This window comes from Suncus etruscus, chromosome 13 (genome assembly GCF_024139225.1).
Source record: "Suncus etruscus isolate mSunEtr1 chromosome 13, mSunEtr1.pri.cur, whole genome shotgun sequence".
Classification (NCBI taxonomy): domain Eukaryota; kingdom Metazoa; phylum Chordata; class Mammalia; order Eulipotyphla; family Soricidae; genus Suncus; species Suncus etruscus.
In genome coordinates this window covers 53,310,362-53,326,876 of record NC_064860.1, presented here as the reverse complement: position 1 = coordinate 53,326,876, position 16,515 = coordinate 53,310,362, and the positions used below count along the sequence as shown (strand labels likewise).

At 35.2% G+C, this 16,515-nt stretch overlaps 1 non-coding gene across 1 annotated transcript; it reads left to right on the top strand.

The window, feature by feature from the left end:
• The first annotated feature begins 1,372 nt into the window (after window positions 1-1,372).
• On the top strand, window positions 1,373-1,481 carry LOC126026856 (U6 spliceosomal RNA). The gene has a single exon (XR_007502065.1). It is a non-coding gene; the product is annotated as a U6 spliceosomal RNA (small nuclear RNA).
• Window positions 1,482-16,515: the final 15,034 nt, after the last annotated feature.

The following is a 16,515-nucleotide window of genomic DNA, read 5'->3' as shown; positions in this document are numbered from 1 at the left end:
GCATCAATGGGTGTGGCTCAAAAACCAAGAAAAAAATCTCAGGATTTAGGAGTTACTAGTATTAGAGCATATATGCATGATGCATCCCACCATGATGATCCCCCAAATTATATGGTCTTTGAAGCATTAACAAGTATACACCTAGCATTCCCCTAAGGAATGAGGAGTTGGCCCAGCATAGTCCCAAACTGCAGGGTCAGTACAGCATGGCATCCCATATCCTTGCTTTGATTTAGCCAGATATTTCTCTGCAATATCTTTGAGTCTGCTCAAATCCATAAAGAAGGATTTAATTGTTTTATCAATTAAAAATGAATTTTTAGTGCTATCCTGACTACTAATATAGGAGGGTTAAAAATAAGCTAATAGTACAATGCAAGATTATAGGTTATTGTTTATGAATTATATGATTTCATTGTTGCATAAACAAACTTTTAAGAACTAAAACTTTGTTGCTACTTAATAGGAACATGGAGATATCACTTCACATTTGCTCAAAGATATAAATATCTCTGCACATATTGTGATTATGCATCAATTAAGGAAAATGATTATGAGGCATGTAAATTTCAGGTAGATTTTCACTATGCTCCTTTGCACATAACAATATCTTACCCATTTAAAGTTAATAGGAATTTTAAAGTGTTAAGCAATTGTGGCAGAATCGTCACAGAAGATTCTGGAAGTCCACTGATTCATATAGTGATATATTAGAGGAAGTGGTTGTATAGTAACTGAGTGAAAATTTGATGAAAAAATCTTTAATTTGCAATAGCTCTATTATTTTCCTATTTCAGGGTTTGAGGGGGAAAGAACCTAAAGAGGACTTTTAAATATACACATTATGACAATGAAGATTTCAAAATCTGTGAAAAACATGATATGAAGTTTCATTAATATTAGTATGATTAATTGGTTGAGCATTGAACAAACAATTTCCATTGTTTCAAAGTGGAACAAAAACAGAAAATGCAAACTATTTTAAAATAGCCCTATGTTAAGTTTTAAATATAAATTACTGAGAATGAAAACTTATGGCTTGCAATACTAAATAAATAGGGGAAAGATATATGGAAATTTCTTTCCAACAAATAGCAAATAAAAAGAAGAAAATTTCTTTTAAATTACCATATATAGTTTTTAGTTTGTCAGATTGATCCACAATGTCTTAATCTTATTAAGTTTATTTAAACAGTTATTGAACAGCGGGCTTTATTGATTTTATTTATAATAAAATGTATTTTGAACAAAGGAGCATTAAAACGATGAATTTTTTTTGTTTTCTTATATTAATTAAAACTGATACTTTGAAATTTTGGATTTCTAAATTGAAAACATTTTTACTATAATAATAATAAATAATAATAATAATATAATAAAGATTCGGCAGCACATATACTAAAATTGAAACAATACAGAGAAGATTAGCATGGCCCTTGCTCAAGGATGACATGCTGGAAGTTGAGATGCAGAAAAACTCAACACAGCAGAAGAAATTGGAAAAGAACCTTAAGACAAATGATCAGGCAATGGAAAAATTACTCAAGGTATTTGAACAGATGAAAATAGAAGTCTTTGATAAAATCAACAAAAACAACATAAGAATCATTGGAGTCCCAGAAGCCAAGGTAGGAGATCTCCAGGAAGAATCAACTGTCAAAGACATTACCAAAGAGATACTTCCAGAATTAAAGACTACATGCAATCAAATCCTGCATGCCTGAAGAGTACCAGCTAAAAGAGACCCAAAGAAAAACACCCCAAGACACATCCTCATTATAATGACAAATCGCACAAATAAAGATAGAATATTGAAAGCAGCAAAATCAAAAAGGTAAATTACTTTCCAAGGGGCATCCCTAAGACTTAGCGCAGATATATCACAAGAAACTCTCAAGGCCTGAAGACAGTGGTGGGATATTGTGACAAGACTGAATGAAATAAATGCCTCACTGAGAATACTGCACCCAGCCCAACTCACATTCAGGTTTGAAGGAAGGATAAATAACTTCATGGATAAACAACAGCTCAGAAACTTCACAGATGAAAAACCAGCCTTAAAGGAAAAACTGAAAGGTCTATTTTAGGACAAGAGAGACCAACAAACACAGCAAACTTATCTACAAAGATGACATTAAATCCTATGACAATCATCTCCCTCAATGTCAATGGATGAAATTCACCAATTAAAAGACACAGAGTGGCAAAATGGGTCCAAAAGATGAATCCAACCTACTGCTGCCTTAAAGAAACACACCTGAATAGTCAGAAAAAACATAGACTCAAAATCAAAGACTGGAGGAAAAACATCCAATCAAACAACACCCTTAAAAAGATGAGGTGACCATATTAATATCTGATGACACCAACTTTAACTCAAAAAAGTTGTAAGGTACAAAGATGGACACTATATACTAATCAACAGATATGTGCAACAGGAAGAAATCAGACTATTAAACATATATGCACCCAATGAGAGACCAGCAAATTATCTAATACAATTACTGACAAACTTGAAATAAATCAATAATAACACAGTAATTGTGGGAGACCTCAACACGGCTCTGTCAACACTTAATAGATCAACTAGACTGAAACCAAACAAAAACTTACTAGCCATGAAAATAGTAATGGAAGAAAGAAGACTGGTATATATATATATATATATATATATATATATATATATATATATATATATATATATATATATATATATATATATATGATACTCCACCCCAAAAACCTGGGATACACATTCTTTTACAATGTACATGGGTATTTCTCCAGGATAGACCACATGCTGACGCATAAAACATACCTCCATAAAATCAAGAGGATAGAATTCTTGCAGGCTACCGTTCCTGACCACAAGGCTCTGAAATTAGATGTAAACTACAAAACCAAACAGATGAAAAACTTTAACAATTGGAAATTAAACAGCCTGCTACTAAACAACCAGTGGGTTCGAGATGAAATCAAAGAGGAAATCAAAACTTTCCTGGAAGCAAATTATAATGAAGACACAAACTGCCAGAATCTATGGGACACAGCAAAAGCAGTCTTGAGAGGAAAGTTTACAACTTTACAAGCACACATCAGGAAGAAATAAGAGGCATACCTGAATAACTTAATGACACAGCTCATAAAATTAGAAAAAAACCAACAAAAGAAACCAAATATAGGGAGACAGAAGGAAATAACAAAGCTGAAAGCAGAACTCAATGAAATGGAAAACCAAAAAACAATCCGAAAGATCAACGAAAGCAGAAGTTGGTTCTTTGAAAAAATAAACAAGATTGAAGGATCATTGGCAAAACTCACAAAAAAAGAGAGAGAAACCTGATAACCTGTATTAGAAATGAGAAGGGGGAGATCACAACAGATACTGCAGAGATCCAAAGGGTAATCAGAGACTACTTTGAGAAACTTTATACTACTAAACTTGAGAACCTAGAAGAAAAGGATAAATACTTGGACACTTATAATCTTCCACATTTAAGTAAGGAGGATATAGCATATCTAAACACCCCCATCACTATTGAGAAAATTGAAACTGTAATCAAACGTCTTCCCAAGAAGAAAAGCCCAGGCCCAGATGTATTTACTAATGAATTGTTTTAAACCTTTCAAGAGGAACAACTACCACTCCTAGCCAGGCTCTTCCATGAAATGGAAAAAAACGGGAACACTCCCAAACAGCTTTTATGAAGCCAACATCACCTTGATACCAAAACCAGACAGAGATGCTGCCAGAAAAGAAAATTACAGAACAATATCGCTGATAAATACAGATGCAAAGATCTTTAACAAAATCCTGACAAATAGGATCCATCAAGAAGATCACACACTACGACCAAGTAGGTTTCATCCCAGGAATGCAAGGATGGTTTAACATCTGTAAATCTATCAACATAATACAAAACATCAACAAAAAGAAAAACAAAAATCACATGATCATATCAATAGATGCAGAGAAAGCATTTGTTAAGGTCCAACACCCATTCTTGATAAAAACTCTCAGCAAGATGGGAATGAAAGGAACCTTTCTCAATCTAGCTGAAGCCATCTACCACAAGCCAATGGCAAATATTATTCTCAATGATGAAAAACTAAAAGCCTTTCCTCTAAATTATGGTACAAGACAAGGCTGTCTGCTCTCACCACTCCTCTTCAACATAGTACTGGAAGTGCTTGCTATAGTGATCAGACAAGAAAAAGATATCAAGGGAATCCAGATAGGAAAGGAAGAAGTCAAGCTCTCCCTGTTTGAGATTACATGATACTCTACTTAGAAAACCCTAAAGACTCTACCAAAAAGCTTCTAGAAACAATAGACTCATATAAGACTACAAAATTAACACACATAAATCAATGGCCTTTTTACACACCAATAATGATAGGGAAGAGATGGACGTCAAGAAGGCAATCCCATTCAAATTAGTGCCACACAAATTCAAATATCTTGGAGTCAACTTCACCAAAGACATGAAGGACCTATACAAAGAAAACTATAAAGCCCTGCTTCAAGAAATAAGAGAGGACACATGAAATGGAAACACATACCCTGCTCATGGATTGGCAGGATTAACATCATTAAAATGGCAATACTGCCCAAAGCATTGTACAGATATAATGCGATCCCTCTAAAGATACCCATGACATTCTTGAAAGAAGTGGATCAAACACTTATGAAGTTCATCTGGAACAACAAATACCCTTGAATGGCTAAAGCACTCCTAAGGAAAAGAAAAATTGGAGGCATTACTTTCCCCAACTTAAAACTGTACTACAAAGCAATAGTTATCAAAACAGCATGTTATTGGAATAAAGACAGACCCTCAGATCAGTGGAATAGGCTTGAGTTCTAAAAATGTTCCCCAGACATACAATCACCTAATTTTTGACAAGGAAGCAAGAAATTCTAAGTGGAGCAGGGATAACCTCTTCAACAAGTGGTGCTGGCAGAACTGGTTAGCCACTTGCAAAACAGCGAACATAGACTCCCAGTAAACACATGTACGAAGGTAAAATTCAAATAGATTAAAGACCTTGATATCAGACCTAATACCATAAGGTATATAGAACAACACATAGGCAAAACACTTCAGGACATTGAGACTAAGGGCATCTTTAAAGAGGAAACTGCACTTTCCAAACAAGTGAAAGTAGAGATAAACAGATGGGAATACATTAAGTTGAGAAGCTTCTGCACCTCAAAATAAATAGTACCCAGAATACATTAGCCACCCACCGTGTGGGAGAAACTCTTCACCCAATACCCATCAGATAAAGGGCTAATATCCAAAATAATCAAGGCACTGACAGAACTCTATAAGAAAAAAAATCTAATCTCATCAAAAAATGGGGAGAAGAAATGAACAGACGCTTTGATAAAAAAAAGCAATACAAATGGCAAAAAGGCACATGAAAAAATGCTCCTCATCACTGATCATCATGGAGTTGCAGATCAAAACAACATTGAGATACCATCTCACACCACAGAGATTGGCACACATCACAAAGAATGCGAACAATCAGTGCTGGTGAGGATGTGGAGAGAAAGAAACTCTTATCCACTGCTGGTGGGAATGACATCTACTCCAACCTCTTTGCAAAGCGATATGGATATTCCTCCCAAAACTGGAAATTGAGCTCCCATTCGACCCAGCTATTTCAGTCCTAGGGATATACCCTAGGAACACAAGAATACAATACAAAAACCCCTTCCTCACACCTATATTTATTGCAGCACTATTCCAGGCTCTGGAAACAACCAAGATGCCCTTCAACAGACGAATGGCTAAAGAAACTGTGGTACATATACACAATGTAATATTATGCAGCCATCGGGAGAGATGAAGCCATGAAATTTTCCTACACATGGATGTACATGGAATCTATCATGCTGAGTGAAATAAGTCAGAGGGAGAGAGAGACACACAGAATAGTCTCACTCATCTATGGGTTTCAAGAAAAATAAAAGCATCTTTGCAACAATCCTCAGAGACAATAAGAGGAGGGCTGGAACTTCCAGCTCACTTCATGAAGCTCACCAAAAAGATTGGTGAGTGCAGTTATAGAAATAACTACACTGAGAACTACCATAATCATGTGAATGAATGAGGGAACTGGAAAGCCTGTCTAGATTACAGGTGAGGGTGGGGTAGGATGGAGGGAGATTTGGGACATTGGTGATGGGAATGTTGCACTGATGAAGTAGGTGTTCTTTACATGACTGAAACCTAATCAGAATCATATTTGTAATCAAGATGTTTAAATAAAGAAAAAGTGCAAAAAAGCAAAATTATATTAAATGTAATATCCTGGTATTTAACGCACAACCCATTTTTATTTTACCGTAGTAAGTGATCATAACATACTTCGTATTTAATGATAAATAGTATGACATATCACAAAGAAAATAACCTATTATAAATGATATTTCCTTATATGGCTATATTATATGAAATATGTACATCACAGAGTGGTACCCTATTAAAATAATTGGGACCTGAGAGGTCAGAATGTGGATAGGGCTCTGGCCCTATAAGTCTCACACAGACAGGGTTAAATCTAGGTAATATATATGGTTTTTTGAACTCTGCCAGTGATCACTGAGTACAGAATTGGAAGTAAGCAATCCCTGTGTACTGCCAGATGTGGACCAATTATCACATTTTTGACAAGTCTTAATACATCTGAAAATGCATATAGCTTGACCAAATCACAATAATTATTACTAGTGCTACAAGGTATGAGTTTTAAAGATAGCTTTAAAATTTACTACCACACATGTTTTATATGCCTACTGAATAGATGAGCCCTATAATTAACTGGTCAGTATCTGTGCTTTATATCAATATTTCTATTTAGAGTAAAAGCTTTCAAAAATAATATTAACAGGGGACAAGAAATAGTATAGCAGTTTTGCCTTGCATGTTACCACTCAGTCATTTCTGAGAGCATTTCGGAGTAATCCTTGAGCACCAGTGGGTGTGACTCCCCCAAAAAAACCAATAATGACAAAAATAATGACAAAAAAATAATAATGACTTATTTTTCTGCATCTTTGGTTTTTTTTTTTTTCTAATTTGTTTGTTTGGGTCACACCCGACACTGCTCAGGGGTTATTCCTGGCTCTATGCTCAGAAATCGTTCCTGGCAGGCTTGGGGGACCATATAGTATGCTGGGATTCAAACCACTGTCCTTCTGCATGCAAGGCAAGCTCCCTACCTCCATGCTATCTCTCCAGCCCCATTTTTCTGGATAATAACCAATGTTCAGACACTAAAGAAGAAACAATGCAAATTTCAATATAAATTTAAAATAAATAAGCTAATAAGATCTAATTTTTTGTTTTTATTTAAATATTAATGAGTGTCTTTAGGATTCTGCAGTATGATTCAATATAAGATTTAAAATATTAGTATAGAGGCTGGAGTGACAATAGGGCATTCACCTTCCATGTGGATGAATAAAATATGATCCCCACCATCCAATATGTTTCATAACATACTGCAGAAATAATTAGCACAGAGCTAGAAGTATACAAGGCACTGACAGAACTTTACAAGAAAAAAACATCTAATGCCATCAAAAAATGGGGAGAAGAAATGGACAGACACTTTGATAAAGAAGAAATACATATGGTCAAAAGACACATTAAAAAATTCTCCACATCACTAATCATCAGGGAGATGCAAATCAAAACAACTATGAGGTACCATCTCACACCACAGAGATTGGCACACATAACAAAGAATGAGAACAAGCAGTATTGGTGGGATGTGGAGAGAAAGGAACTCTTATCCACTGCTGGTGGGAATCCCATCTAGTTCAACCTTTATGGAATGCTATATGGAGATTCCTCCAAAAACTGGAAATCGAGCTCCCATACGATCCAGCTATACCACTCCTAGGAATATACCCTAGGAACACAAAAATATAATACAAAAATCCCCTCCTTACACCTATATTCATTGCAGCACTATTTACCATAGCAAGACACTGGAAATAGCCAAGATACCCTTCAACAAATGAATGGCTAAAGAAACTGTGGTACATATACACAATGGAATATTATGAAGCTGTCAGGAGAGATGAAGTCATGAAATTTTCCTATACATGGATGTACACGGAATCTATTATGCTGAGTGAAATAAGTCAGAGAGAGAGAAAGATGCAGAATGCTCTCACTCATCTTTGGTTTTTAAGAAAAATGAAAGACATTCTTGCAATAATAATTTTCAGACACAAAAGAGAAAAGAGCTGGAAGTCCCAGCTCACCTCATGAAGCTCACCGCAAACAGGGATGAGTTTAGTTAGAGAAATAACTACGTTTTGAACTATCCTAATAATGAGAATGTACGAGGGAACTAGAAAGCCTGTCTAGAGTACAGGCGAGGGTTGGGTGGGGAGGAGGGAGATTTGGGACATTGGTGATGGGAATGTTGCACTGGTGAATGGTGGTGTTCTTTACATGACTGAAACTCAAACACAATCAAGTATGTAATAAAATTGGGTAAATAAAAATAAATAACAAATAAATAAATAAAAAAGAATGAACCCAGAGCTCTCAGAAGGGAATCGGCTCATGGAGAAGCCTGGCACTTGGGGAAGCCATGTACAGGCCCCAGAAATGAGTCAAGGAGGGAAAGAAGCAGAACAGGGCCTAGAATCTATAGATACTGAGTGTTGACCGGCTGCTGCTCAGAGGGGAGAAGAACACCTCTAGTATCAAATATCTCTGGAGTGCAGACCCCCGGATCCAGGGTGACAGGTGCCAGCAGGCCGCCCAGCTTGGGCCCTGCCCAGGGGTGCAGGACACCACCCGAACCGCTTTGGCCCAGTTTCTTAGAAGCTCCTGAGGGTGGCAGTGGCCCAGCCCTGCTATAAATAGTGGCTCCCTGGGCCCCAGACGGCCAGTTGGCAAACACTCTAATTTGCTGAAAAGTTTGGAATGTGTCTGAAAATGAAGGAGGCAAATGAGCCGGGTCTCGGGGGTGCGATGGTGTATCCATTTCACAAGCCGCACAGCGCTCCAGCCCGGCAGTCTGCAGGCCAGGCTTTGGGGAGAAGCCACACTTGGTGGCTAAGGAAGCAAATACTGTCATTCCACCCCTCCCCAGGGGCACCTCCTGTATTGACCTCACCGCTGCCCTTCCTGCCCAACAGAGAGCTGCTGCCAGCCTCTCCTTTCTCAGACTTTGGAGAAAATTACTAGGACCCCTCAAGTTACTTTCCAGCATCCCAGCTGGCAATGGTGGAAGAGATTTGACAGGTTGAGGGGGATTTATACCTGGGGTGCCTGAGCTTCACATTGGTCCTAAGGTTCAGACCTGTGACCCCTACCAGGGTTTCGTTTCTCTGAGGGATCAGGTTTAAAAAAAAAAAAAGAGCTAGATGTAAACCCTGAACATTGCCAGGTTAGTACCCAAACTGATCTATTATATACATAATGTTTGATTAAAACTGCCTAGGGAAAATAAAAGGAAAACCAAAAGGAGTAAGAATAGGTATTAGATATAAAAAATGTTTAAAACTCACTATGTGGAACCATAGATAGCAAATGTGCACACTTGTACATACATTTGATTTCTTTTCTTTTTTGGTTTTGAGTCAAACCCAGCAGTGCTCAGGGGCTCCTCCTGGCTCAACACTCAAAAATCGCTCCTGGCAGGCTCAAGGGACCATATGGGATGCTGGGATTCGAACCACCGTCCTTCTGCATGCAAGGCAAATGCTCTACCACCCCTGCTATCTCTCCTGCCCCATACATTTGATTTCTGGGGGCATATACAGTTTCCTGAGCTCAACCAAGGATGATCTCTAAAAACAGATCCAGGATTAAGCCCCTGAGCAAATCAGGGTGTGGTCCAAATACCAAATACCAAATAAATAAAATAAAAGTCAGAATATCACCATCTCATTACATGAGAATACTGTGTTAGATGAAATGAAGAAGGGAATCCCTTCAGATTGTATCAATCTCTCTATTAGGAAATGTAAAGATTTGGTCTTATCAATCACCTTTTTTTGAATGCATAAGGGGAGAGGAATATTTTCCAGTTAAATATGCATCAGGGATCTTTCTTAGCAGAGACTAACAGATAAGGACATTGATGCTTAGTAGGTGCTTGGTCCACCAGTTTACACAGTGCTGTGTTTTGTTAGGGACAGGCTAACGATCCAAACTCAAGAATTTTTGAGTGTTCCCGGAGTGGGCTCTAATATTTGAGCTAAGCCCTTGACTCCTAAGTAACATTTTATTTTTTTATAATTTCTTTATTTAAACACAGTGATTACAAACATAATTGTAGTTGGGTTTCAGTTATAACAAGAAAACCACCTTCACCGGTGCAACCTTTCCATCACCAGTGCCACCATCTCTTCCCTCCCCCACCCCGCGCCTGCATTTGAGACAGGTCCTCTACATCCCTCAGTCTCTGACATTGTTATGATAGTTCTCAGCATAGTTATTTATCTAACTGCACTCACCACTCTTTGTGGGGAGTTATATATTTTATAAGAATAATTTATCGGGCCCGGAGAGATAGCACAGCGGCGTTTGCCTTGCAAGCAGCCGATCCAGGACCAACGGTGGTTGGTTCGAATCCCGGTGTCCCATATGGTCCCCCGTGCCTGCCAGGAGCTACTTCTGAGCAGACAGCCAGGAGTAACCCCTGAGCACCTCCGGGTGTGGCCCAAAAACCAAAAAAAAAAAAAAGAATAATTTATCTAGGTGTTCTCAAAGGTGATTTGATTTTTTTGTTTTTGTGTTTTGGGCCACACCCATTGACGCTCAGGGGTTACTCCTGGCTATGCCCTCAGAAATTGCTCCTGGCTTGGGGGACCATATAGGATGTGGGGCTCGAACTAGGTTAGCACGCGCAAGGCAGACACCCTACTGCTTGTGCCACTGCTCCAGCCCCAAAGGTGATTTGATGTTAACAATATAAACCAAAATAGAGATAAATGGGAGATTCTTTCCTGTTTCATCTGATATAACATCTTATCGTATTATTATTCTAATTACATAAATACACTGCTTAATGTACCACAAAAAAACTAGCATATAGAGAGAAACACAAGCAAGCTTGTGATTCAAATAGGATTTTTAGAGAGGTTTTACCTATGGCTTTCAAATTAAAAATCTAATGTACTTTTATCTTCAATTAGGTGCAATTGCCAAGTATAATTGACCATAGTAATGTAACTAGTAATTTGAGGACATTCAAACATGCATATGCTGTATGCATTTTAAAATAGGTTCAGCTTATTTCATGGAGCTTTGAGCTTAGAAATTCCTTAATAAAATATCTAGTTCATTCCTGTCTCAGACAAGAGAACAAGTTTTAAAACTCAGATGATCAGAAAATGTAAGGTACAAATCTACCTCTTGCATATAGCAAGGTCAGGCAAAAGTGTTATCCTTTTGTCTGTTTCCAAGATCCACATTAATTAACAGGTATTTTTTTTCTTATGACAGAGACAGAAGTAAAGAAATAGAGAGTGAGAAAGACAGATGTAGACTGAAAAAGAAAAAGAGGCACACAAAGAAATTACCCTTGTAATTAATATAACTAAGATATGTCTTTATGGCAGGAGAAAATTGTCAAATATAAAATGACTTTTACTACACCCATTAGTACCAAATTGTGAAAACTACCAAAGATATTTCTTTTGCTGTTTCTTTCCACTAAACGTTATTCCATGGTTTCTTTTCTTTCTTTCTTCCCCAGAATCCTTGATTTATCTCTTATGTTTTATTTTATTTAAGTCATAACCAAAGAGCATATGTCTTGATCTTTGGAAATTTTCAATATTTTTCTGATAATTTTATTAGTTAACGATAAGTCTTAAGCTATTCTTTGTCTATTTTAACTATGTCTTGCAAATTATTGGTATATACTCTTTTAGTTCTATTGTTTATATATATATATATATGTGTGTGTGTGTGTGTGTGTGTGTGTGTGTGTGTGTTATCTTTGTAGAAGTTAACCCTAGCAATAAGAAACATTTCACTACTCTCCAGTAAATCAGCATGGTCTTAAAGTTAGTACGTTTAAGGAGCCAGTGAGAGAGCTCTAATAGAATGCATAACTAGTATCTGTGTGCCCTGAGTTTTATCCTTCGCACTGCATGGCCTCAAGTCACTGCCTGTGTAGGCCTGGTAAACCTGAGTACTATTAGGCATATGCACCTCAGAATCAGACCCATAACACTTTGGAAGATATCTCAGGAGTGACTCTTGGTCTATCAGAACTGCTGGGTATAACCTGTTTGTAAAAAAATAAATATTAGTTTGTTTAGTATTAATATATAAAAACATTTGCATTTATTATTCATTTCACCATTTAACTTAAAACATCTCTTTATAATTTATATATTTATATTTATATTATAATAATCTCAAAAATTTTTCTTATTTTTTAAAATTTATTTTTGGGGCCACACCCAGCTGTGTTCCCTGCATTTTTTCCATTTTTACTCAGTGGTCTCTTCTGGGAGTAACTGGAGGATTCTCTGTGGTGTCGTGGATTAAATCCAAGTTCAGTGTGAATAAGGCAAGTATTTTACCTACAGAGCTATCTTTTTAGACCTACTTTATTTTTGTTTGTTTCTTTTTGTTTTGGAAACATGTAGTGGTGCCCAGGGCCTAGTTCTAATTCTAAGATCAAAGATCATGTCAAGTGAGTCCACGAATTTATATGGTCCGTCAGGGAACAAAGTTAGGTTAGCTATGTGCAGCACCACTTATTCAAACCCTAATTTTTCTTTTTTATTATTTTTATGGTCATATGAAATCATTTAAAATTTTGTAATAGTGATATGCATTGGGTTTAAATTTGTCATCTTTCTTTGTTTCCTAGCTACAATTTGTTTAATTAGTTTATAGTGTTTTAAATATTTCTACATTTACAGTACTCTATTTGAATCTCATGAATAAAATTTTTATTTTTTTCAATTGGTTTTTAAATAATACATTATAGCATTTTGACATACAAACATGTGCAGCATTCTTTTTTGATTGTAATATTTACTGTCCTCTGAGATAGTACATAGACATGTCATTTTCTTCTTTAAAATAATATCCTATTTTTTAAAATTTAAATCTGTATTGTAAGTTATTATTGTTACTGCTATTATTATATGTTCCATTTTAATTAAATGTAGTATATTTTACTTATATCTTTACTTACTAAAGAACAGTTTTCAAATATTTTCTGTGAAGTAACAAACCTTTTGCATATATTGTCTATTACTTTTTCTCTTTCAAATGCCACATCATTTTTCTCAACATTATCTTTACCCTGTTTCTCTTCCCTCTCTTTTGTGTTCAAATAAAATGATATTACCTTAAATATAAAATTGATTTTATTATTGCTGATACATTTCTATAGTACATCAAATATTCTGATATTTCTTTGACTTTTATTTGTTTGGGGACTACATCCAGCTGTGATATGCTTTAATTTTTTGCTCAGGGTACATACTCCAGGTAGGGTTTGGAGTACAATATAAGATACTGGGGATCAAACGAGTAGGTCTGGGCAAGGCAAACAATAAAGTCCCTTTATTGGCATTCTATAAATCCATTATATTAATTTTATATTATTTTATTAATAACACCTCCAGTTATTGCTTTCTTCTTTATTGAGTAGATTTCTTATAGGTATTTTATTTTGACTACAATATTTTTAGCAAAGCTAGTATCGGTTTTTATGGTGGAAGTGGTACTAGAGAAACAAACTGAGAGATAATACATGAACAACATAATCTCTGGCATTAATTCATAGCCTCACAACACTTTTCTGAAGGGTTTTTTTTTTGGGGGGCACACCTGGTGTTGCTCATGGTGACTCCTGGCTATATGCTCAGAAATGGCTCCTGGCCTGGGGGACCATATGAGATGCTGTGGAATTGAACCACAGTCTGTCCTAGGTTAGCACATGCAAGGCAAAAGCCCTACCACTTGCACTACCGCCCCTACACCACATTTCTGAGATTTTATTATTGTGAAAATTTCAGATCTTATTGGTTAGGGTTTAATGTGGCATAAATTATTATTTCAAGTCAAAATCAAGGTCATAGATTTTCTCCTTCCAGTAAACCATTTCACGTTCACTTCTACAATTCAAATGAATGCCAACATTATCCTTGAATGTCATATATGGAATGAATTCAATTGGGACATGTTGCTAAGATGATTTTAATATGTCTATTCTATAGAAATACATGAGAGTATAAAAATAGCTCATGGATTTGACATAATCAAGGTAATAATTTCATTCATTTGTAGTGTTTCAAAGTATTTTTATATCTCATATGATTACTACTCCTCCAAAGAATAATTAGCTGTTAAAATATCCTTATTTATTTTGATCCTGATCCTGTTATATATGTATAGATGCATATGTACTTTTTTCTGCCTTATATTTTTTCTTCATATACTGTCATTATTTTGAAGACAAGGAGAAATCACATTTACCTGTAAAGGGTTAGTCAGACAATTTAGAATAATCTAGTATAAAAGAAGTCGGATAGTTGAATATAAATACTCAAGAGGCCTTTATTTTAGAAATGGCTAGCTCTCTTAATAGGTGTGTTAAATGTTATAATAATCAAATGAATAAAAGTACAAAATACTTAGAGTAAAACAGTTAAATGAGTAAAAACAGTTCCTATGGTCCATGAGAAAAAAAATCACACAGATAATTCTTTGAAATTTAAATCATCTTTAATTACTGTCTTCATTTATCAAATTAATCAGATGATTGACTAAAATTGCAAAGGTCCATACTTGCAGACAATGATTAACAGTCTTCTTTGGAAATACCCATGCATCAATTAGTTCTCTAGGAATAAGATATTGAACAGGAATAAAAAAATTGAAGAATCTTATCAAAGACTAAAGCTTGAGAGAGAAAAACAAAAGAAAAACACAAAAATTAATTAGAATTCCAATCAGATATGATCTATAAAGAGAAACAGGTATGTAAACAGATATTCCAGGGAAGACTTAAAATATATACGTTACTTTGTGTGGCACTAAGCCTATAGGGAATAGCATGCCATTCCTATAATAATTCCATATACTAATATAATATAATAATATATAATATATAATATAATATAAAATATAAAATAATAATATAACTAATATAATTTAATATTATTAATATAATAAATATAAATATCACTTATTAAAGTTTCATAGACATAACAGATTAATAGATATTAGCACTAACTTTTTATAATAATCTGTTTTAATATAAACAACTGCTAGAATTAATCACTGTCCATTTCAGGAAGTTACTTGTCTAAATATGAAGGCACAGTAGTATCTGTACCCTGCTTTGTAGCTCTTGTGACTGGGGTGTCACCTTGTCCTTTCACTAGTCCATTCTGCTTTGCACTTTTTGCACCACTTTTGTAGGTTCCACTTTGGGGTTTGAGCATTGAAACTATAGGGCCATAGAAACTCTTTAGTTCCTTAATTTTGTCTTCAATACATTTTACTTTGACAACTGGATCCATGCTCAAACTCTGCTTTTTCTGCAGATTCAGCTTGTTATTCATCCACTCCACTGTCTCATTTGTACTTTTCTCAGCCTGCACCATGTCAGCAATATCCAAATGCTTCTACTGGTCCTCCATGTTTGTGTAAGAGCTGATTATTTTCAGGGACTGTTGATTATGTGAAAGTTATCTGAGTTCTTAACCTGTTACTATGTCGTAATCTGTGATTGTACTTTTTCTTTCCATATGTAACTATATCCAGTAGACCTAGTATCCTGAAAAAAATTTGGGAAAATTTATGGGAAACAACGATAGCATTCATTATTGAAAAAATTTTCCAACAATACTACAGCTTTTTATCATATTGATATCTTGTGTTGGGATTGGAATCCTCATTAAAATGATGTCTGATATTTGGTATCTATACATACAAATATATAAGAACATATAAATTTATCTAATATTATCGCATTTATGATTCATATACCTTTATGAGATAATTAAAAGATAAATAAAAATTCTCTCTGTTTTAACCTTATGAAACAATATTATTGCTTTGCCTATCTTTTTTCCAGGCCATTTTAAAAAGTAATAATTTTGTTCTACTATTCTCTGGGAGGTTCCAAAGAAAACATATTTATCTGCTTATTGTCTATAATTATCTTTGTACAGTCAAATTTCTATATGAAAACATTTTGCTTCTTTTCCTATGACAAGGTTTAGGATAACTATTATGTTTAGACATTGCTGATGTTAAATGATTCCAACTCTTAGCATTCTGAACAAACTTAGTTCACCTTAATTTTACCTAACATTTGCTTTATTTCAGAGACAGTGACCTTTAATTCATTGAAGATATCACACTACTTATTTTGGCTTCTGATGTATATAAGGGATATATTTTTGTTCTTTTTTGTTCTCGGTGTTATTTTTCTTAAATAATAACCTTTAAAATTTTGATCATATATTCTTTTTTTTAGTGAAGCAAGATA